The 6,561-nt window shown below is 44.9% G+C and overlaps 1 long non-coding RNA gene across 1 annotated transcript in view; it reads left to right on the forward strand.

Annotated features, from left to right (window-relative positions):
• Positions 1 to 1,820: 1,820 nt before the first annotated feature.
• LOC105531148 overlaps positions 1,821 to 6,561 on the forward strand; it is a 20,046-nt gene continuing 15,305 nt past the window's right edge. The window contains exon 1 of the long non-coding RNA XR_001004746.1: positions 1,821 to 1,955. This is a non-coding gene — a long non-coding RNA (uncharacterized LOC105531148). The remainder of the gene's footprint in view (positions 1,956 to 6,561) is intronic.

Here is a 6,561-nt window from a genome sequence, read left to right on the forward strand (position 1 = left end):
TGGCTCCTCCCTGTGAGTTAGGGTCCCCATCTCAGAGCAGAAAGGAGGGCCCAGATGGGGATAATGTGAGGTTTTTCTGGGGCTATCTTTCATAAGTGGTACAGTGAGAGAGCCCAGTGTTCTCAGCCCACGGGGCCTGCCAGGAAAGGGAGTCTGGAGCCCAGGGGTTTGCCTGCCCTAGTTCACTGGCTAGTCAGAATTGAGATGTGCAGCAAAGATAAAATACATATGGAGTTTCCCAGACTCGGTGCAAAAAAAGTAAAATAATAATTTTGAAATGTTGATTACATGTTGAAACGACAATAAGTTGGATATATTGGGTTAAATAAAATACAGTATTAAAATAAATCTCATTTGTTTTGTTTTGCCTTTTAACATGGGGCTATGAAGAAAATTTAAAATTACACACATGGCTCAAATTATATTTCTATTGAACACCATGTGGGTCCTTTCATTATTCAAGGGGAGACACTTACCAAACTAAGATCAATGTTTCTACCTTGTCATTCTAACATCGTTTTATAATGAAATATATAAATACAAGAAGTATATATAACATAAAGTGCAATTTAAAATATAGTGAAATGATCACCTTCCACCATCCAGTTAAAGCAACAGAAAAACCCATCACATTTGAAGGATTGTGTTCCCCTCTCTGACCACACCTCTCTCCATCCCTTATCAGAGGCAATTGCCATCTGAATTTGCCCTGCCCTTATTAAATCATAATTTTTATTTTGAGAAATTATAAAAATTCAGAAAGTACCAAGAATCCCTAACAAACACCTGTGTACAATAGTGGAGCATTGATCATTGTTAACAAGTTGTCCTGTTTGTTTCTCATTAAATAAAGTAATGAGGGCATTATGGATAAAGCTGGAGCTGTCTTTTAATTGCCGGCCAGCTCACTCCACTCCCAGGTGCTCAGTTGTATTTCCGCAGCAAGGTATTAGTGTATCCTCAAATGACAAGTATAAGGTCAGCCACTTAGCTGACACCAGACCCCAGAGGGTACAGCAGAGATTCTCATGAGCACATACCTCCAAGAAAAAAATCAGCAGATATAAAAAGTAGCTGCAATCTAGCATGGCCCAATTACTTTATGGAATCATTGTCCTTAGTTGTGGAAAGGCCATTAGAAATCAGTTACAATGGAGGCCAGAGAGGCTGAGTGACTGATATGAAGTCACCAGCCAGGTATGTCAGGGCCTGGACTGAACCTGGGTCTCCCATCAAGCACTGAACTCAAGGTGAGCTCAGTTGCCAGCCGTGTGAATCGTCTGAATCATGACACACTTCACACTAGAATTTCCAAGATAAGTGAGTGGAACTGGGGACTGAGCTTCCTAGGAGTGGAAGGTCAAGCAGAAAGCCCTTTCAGGTTGTTAGGAAACAGTTTTCAAATATCTGGGTCCACTTCCCTTGACAGGAAGTCCCTGCTGCTCGACATTACACGTCTTTCTTGGCTAACGATGGAGCTTCTAGCCGTTTCTCTGAAGACAACAGTGCTCACTGTCCAATCTATAACTGGAGGTGAAGGAGCTTCAACTACATTGAAGCCAAACTTTGTTTACGTCTTCTTTCAAAAAGAAATTCTTACTGTTTGATGACATTATTTTCTTGTAATTCATTTCTGATCTAAATTGAAGTGATGCAAATATATATATATATATTCCTAACCACCAGGAATATTGTTGAGTTCTAGTTCGTAGAGTTTCTACTGGAGTGATACTCACCAGTGGCCTGACTCAGCCACGCAAGGACGTCCTACAAAGAGAGGTGTGAGAATAAAAGGAAACTGTTTGCCATATTCTTTCCAGGAGCAGACAATTGAGAGGCCTGGCCCATGTATGGGTTTGAACCACCTCAGGACTGAAGATGAGAGGCTCAGTTTCACTAACAATAAGAACAGTGACAATTCCCTGCCCCATCAAAGCCCTATGGTCCTTATGCAGGTAGAGCCCTCATGTTGAATGTTTGCAAGCTGACTCTTCAATAAGACCGTGAGCTACTTGAGACAGGAATTGGGTCTCTGTGTAGTGTATGGCATCTACCTCAATGCTCTGCTTAGAGGAAGTGTTTGAAAAATTTTGTGTGATAAATGATAATAATAATCCAGTTAAGATATACTGCCTTTGTTATGAAAAACTCTCTCTCTCAAGGTGGAGCAGGTGAGTTGTGGTGTGCATTTTCCTTGTTCTGGACAAAGCAAAGCACTATGATACCAAAAGGGGCCAAAATCAACATGGGGGATTGTTTGCTTAGGAGGAGCGGGTGAGCTGGGTAGGGGAAGGCAGGAGGAGAGAAAGAACGCACGTGTGCTGCAGAAACCTTGAAGCAATCAAAGGCACAAATGCCTCTTTTTTATAAACACGGTGTGAGACAGATGTTTACCCAGGACAATCCAGAGTGTAAAAGCCAGCCAAAGCCGGAGAGATTCATGCTCCGCAAACAAGGGATTTCCTGGGGGAAGGAGTGGCAGGTAATGGGTTCTACAAATTTCTCCTCCTGATAACTACATCACAGACCTAGTCCAAAGAGACCGTTCTTTCCTATTGAAACCTTATTTAAATACTGCCGCCTATCTTGGGCGGAATCGCCGTTGTGTTGGCTGGCTTAGGCTATTCTCTCAAAGCTTTATGCAACACTCGAGGAAGAAATAGACAGCATGTCTCTGTGGGAGCAGGGGGCACACCTTTCAGGGAATTTTCTTCCCAAAATGCGTCAGTAGTCAGCATGTCCCAGTTCTGATCAGTGGCCTTCAAACAAGTAAAGGTTGTAGAGAAAACAAGAGCGGTGCCTCTTTAAAACAGCAAAAATACTGTTTGCACAGTGTGGATGCTTTTCAACACATTCATCGTTATGTGATTATTTAAATAAAACCACCACCATGATCAAAGAGACCAACACTGCGGTTGCCTTTGCAATGATTGCTATGTTGGTTCCCTCATGCTTATGTTCTCTCTCTGGATTCTTTTCAGGCACAGCAAGGGGGTCAGGAATGGGATCAGGGATTTCAAACACTGGTCCACACATGGCCACAGTTTTCTGTGTGACTTTTGATGAATCAACCACCCCTTTCTGGACCTCAGTTTCCCCACCTCTAAAGAGACTGCATTAGATTAAATGAAACTTGATGCTCTGCCTGTTCTGAAATGCCAAGTTCTTTCTCTAGGAATGGGCACACGTTTGTGCCCAGCTCTGCATTCCTATTCACATCTTACCAATACCTTTTTTTTTTTTTTTCTGGGAGGGAGGCAGGTCAGGATTTCTTGCATGAGGTCTTAAAACCAAGCAAATTCTACTGGTCCATTTTCCTCAACTAACTCAGTAAGCCATTCCTGTGTCAAATGTGACTGACTGCGTGAAACCAGCAAACTCCATGTAGTTCAGGCCTCAAGGCAAGAACTGGAGTATTTCATTTCAGATGGCTGAGACTGGCTTCTAGCGCCTCCATGGTGTCTAGCCAGCCATTCTTGTCTCTGCAACCAGCCTGCACATCTCTTGGATTCAACTAGCATTTATTGGGCAGCTACTCTGTGCCACACACTGTGCTCAGCACTAGAAACGTAAAGAGAACAACATCAGGCCTCCTTGAGCTTACAGCCTCGTGCAAAAACAAGGTTCTAAACCAGAAATTCACCCCAATACAAGATCACACAATGTGATGGAGCCTTGGGATGGTGTCTTCAAAAAAATTTTGTGAAAAGCTAAAAGTATTTCTCTCCCATACTTATTTCGGAAAGAGGGGTTGTGGTTGGCAGAAATGGCATTCAGGTCAGTGAGAGGCAGGACTGAGCCTTTGCTTGGAGAATGGCTAAGCTTCCTTCCTCACTCCATGGGGGCCTTTTCACTTTCACACATACCTGAGAGATTCAGGAGCCCCTGCCCTTCAGGTGGGAGGGACCTGGGAGAAATAGCAACGGCCTCTGGACATTTCTGGCATTTTCCATGTGGTCTGCTGCCAAATGTAGTGTGTGGTTGGGATGGGAGGACTGAGTACAGCTAGCAAGGTGGTATCTGGAGGGCATAAACAGTGTTTGGGCAAGGCCTAGAGTAGAGACCAAGGAGGCTGGGAGTGGGGGGGAGAAGGTTGTGCTTTGGGCAGCCCTGGGCAGGCTGGGTTGTCTGGGAGGCAGAGCAGGAAATGGCCCCAGGGCAGAGTCAGATTTATTCACTGTCTGGGCTTGGTCCCAGCCGGTCCTTTGCTCAGGCTTGGTAAATCCTCCGGTTCTGAAGTCATTTTTATTAGCGATTGCCTCTTTTTTTTTTTTTTTTAAGCTTTGAAAATGTGGTTGGACGAAAATGAAATTTCAGATGTGTGTGTCTCAGCATTGATTTTTCTATTTGTAATAACACACCCCGGCATATCTCCTTTGATATCAAGAGGATAAAATGTCCCTAACAGCATGCTCTCCATTCTGGGGTAATGGATAAAGCCTGTTTATGAGATGTCATTTATTCCACAATAGACAGTAAATAAAAGCCATTTCAAGCTTGGGTTAAATCAAAGCTTGTTCAGGATTTCAGCAGATTTGCAAATCACCTCGGGGACCTTCATCAGTTGCAGTTGCTGTTTTCCTCCTTGCTATTGACTCTCTCCCTCTCTCTGCCAAGCCTCTTTGTATCCTTAGCTACCCTGAGCACCTGACTGATTTGGAAAAAGACAACTGGCCTGGCGAGAGACCTAGCGTGACATTAAAAATTCCTTCCCTCAATATGGGGAATAAAGGCTTTGAAAGACAGTAAGAAATTGAGGTTATATCAACAAAAGCCAGAATGGCAAAGGGAAGGAAAAAAAAGTCCGCAGGAAAATAAGATGCAAACCTGAATTGGAGAAAGCCTCTGAAAGGCGGTGGTGGCAGCAGCGGCAGCTCCTTTGAGTCATGTGCAGATTGTATTTCTTTCACTTCCTGGGACCCTGTGCACTGGAGGGAGGGGGAAGAGAAGGGAAGGGGCACCACCTGAGGTGTCCCTGCACTAACCCACGCTTTTGTCTTGCACATTCGAATTCCTATCCTCCGATCTGACCGTAACCCCTACGAAGCCTGGCCTTTGGGACCCACTTAAGTCCCAGGAAGCCGGGTGGCCTGTCCCCTTTCCCTGGTCCTTCACAGCATGTTTTCTGGGGTCTTTGACACATTTCATCTTACCTTACTTCTGCGTGTTCTGGAGAGTGAGTATGGCCTCACAATTGAAATGCAGATTCCTCTGAGGTTTGGGACAAACTTTTAAAGCTAGAAGAGTCAGTCCGGGATCTCTAGACCAATTTTCTCTTCACTGCCGGAATCCCCTGCATGGCATCCTCAAAGACAGCAGTCCCTGCCTGCATGCCACCCAGAGTAGGGACTGCAGATATGGGAGTCTCTTGGTCTGGGAAATGTCTTCATCTATTAAGTTGAAATCTTCCATCCTGGAACGCCAGCTCCTCTTCAGATGCCATCCTGCCTCTCAGAGGGGGAGTGAGTGTGCCGAGTCCTAGCTCCTTACAGCGCATTTTCCTAGGTGACCTTGGGCCTGTCTCATCTACCTCAACCACACTCCAGCCAGAGGGCTGATTTGGTTTCAGTTTATCACTTGGCCATGAGAATCAGTACCCCAACATTTCATTGGTTAGTGTAGACCAGAGAAGTGTGTTCAAATATTTCTGTCTTAGGATATTTGTCTCATCATTCCCATTGAATATTTACTGAGTAACAGTTTTGTAGAAAATAATATTCTAGGTCTGCGATAGGTTGTATTATTGTTCAAAATATTTACTGCCACCCCACTGCCCCCCGTTAGTCTGCCTTATGTGGGAGGATTATACATCCTTGTCCCTGTCAACCATGTGACCTGTCTGGCCATGAAATGTGAGCAGAAGTGTCAAAGTGCAGATGAACCGCTGAGATTCCATGGGCATCTCATCCACGTGAGTAAGAAACCTCTGTTATTAGAGGCCAGGTGTGGTGGCTCATGCCTGTAATCCCAGCACTTTGGGAGGCTGAGGGGGGTGGATCACTTGAGGTCAGGAGTTCAAGACCAGCCTGACCAACATGCGAAACCCCAACTCTACTAAAAAGACAAAAATTAGCTGGGTGTGGTGGCGTAGCCTGTAATCCCAGCTACTCAGGAGGCAGGGAGACAGGAGAGGCAGGAGAACTGCTTGAATGCAGGAGGCAGAGGTTGCAGTGAGCTGTGATCGCACCACTGCACTCCAGCCTGGGAGACAGAGTGAGACTCTGTCTCAAAAAACAAACAAACAAACAAAAAACCTGTTATTAGTGAGTTTTAGTAACAGTGAAACCTCTGTTACTAGAAACACTTGGATCATCATGATTAGACTAAGCTGATGAAACAAGGTCCTCCAGGAAATAGCACATTCTGTGATGTCAGGAAACTTACAGTCTAATTGAGGAGACCCTGTCCAGTGCCAAAAACATGGTGAAAATAGTAAATGCTTCAGGAACTCAAAGGAGGGAGAGGAGGAGGAGCTGGGTGATTCAGGGAGAACTTTCGGAGCATTAACTCAAACCGGACGAGGCTCAGAAACTTCATCCACCTGCAGGACAGCCCTGCTGT

Source organism: Mandrillus leucophaeus, unplaced genomic scaffold (assembly GCF_000951045.1).
Source record: "Mandrillus leucophaeus isolate KB7577 unplaced genomic scaffold, Mleu.le_1.0 Scaffold87, whole genome shotgun sequence".
NCBI lineage: Eukaryota > Metazoa > Chordata > Mammalia > Primates > Cercopithecidae > Mandrillus > Mandrillus leucophaeus.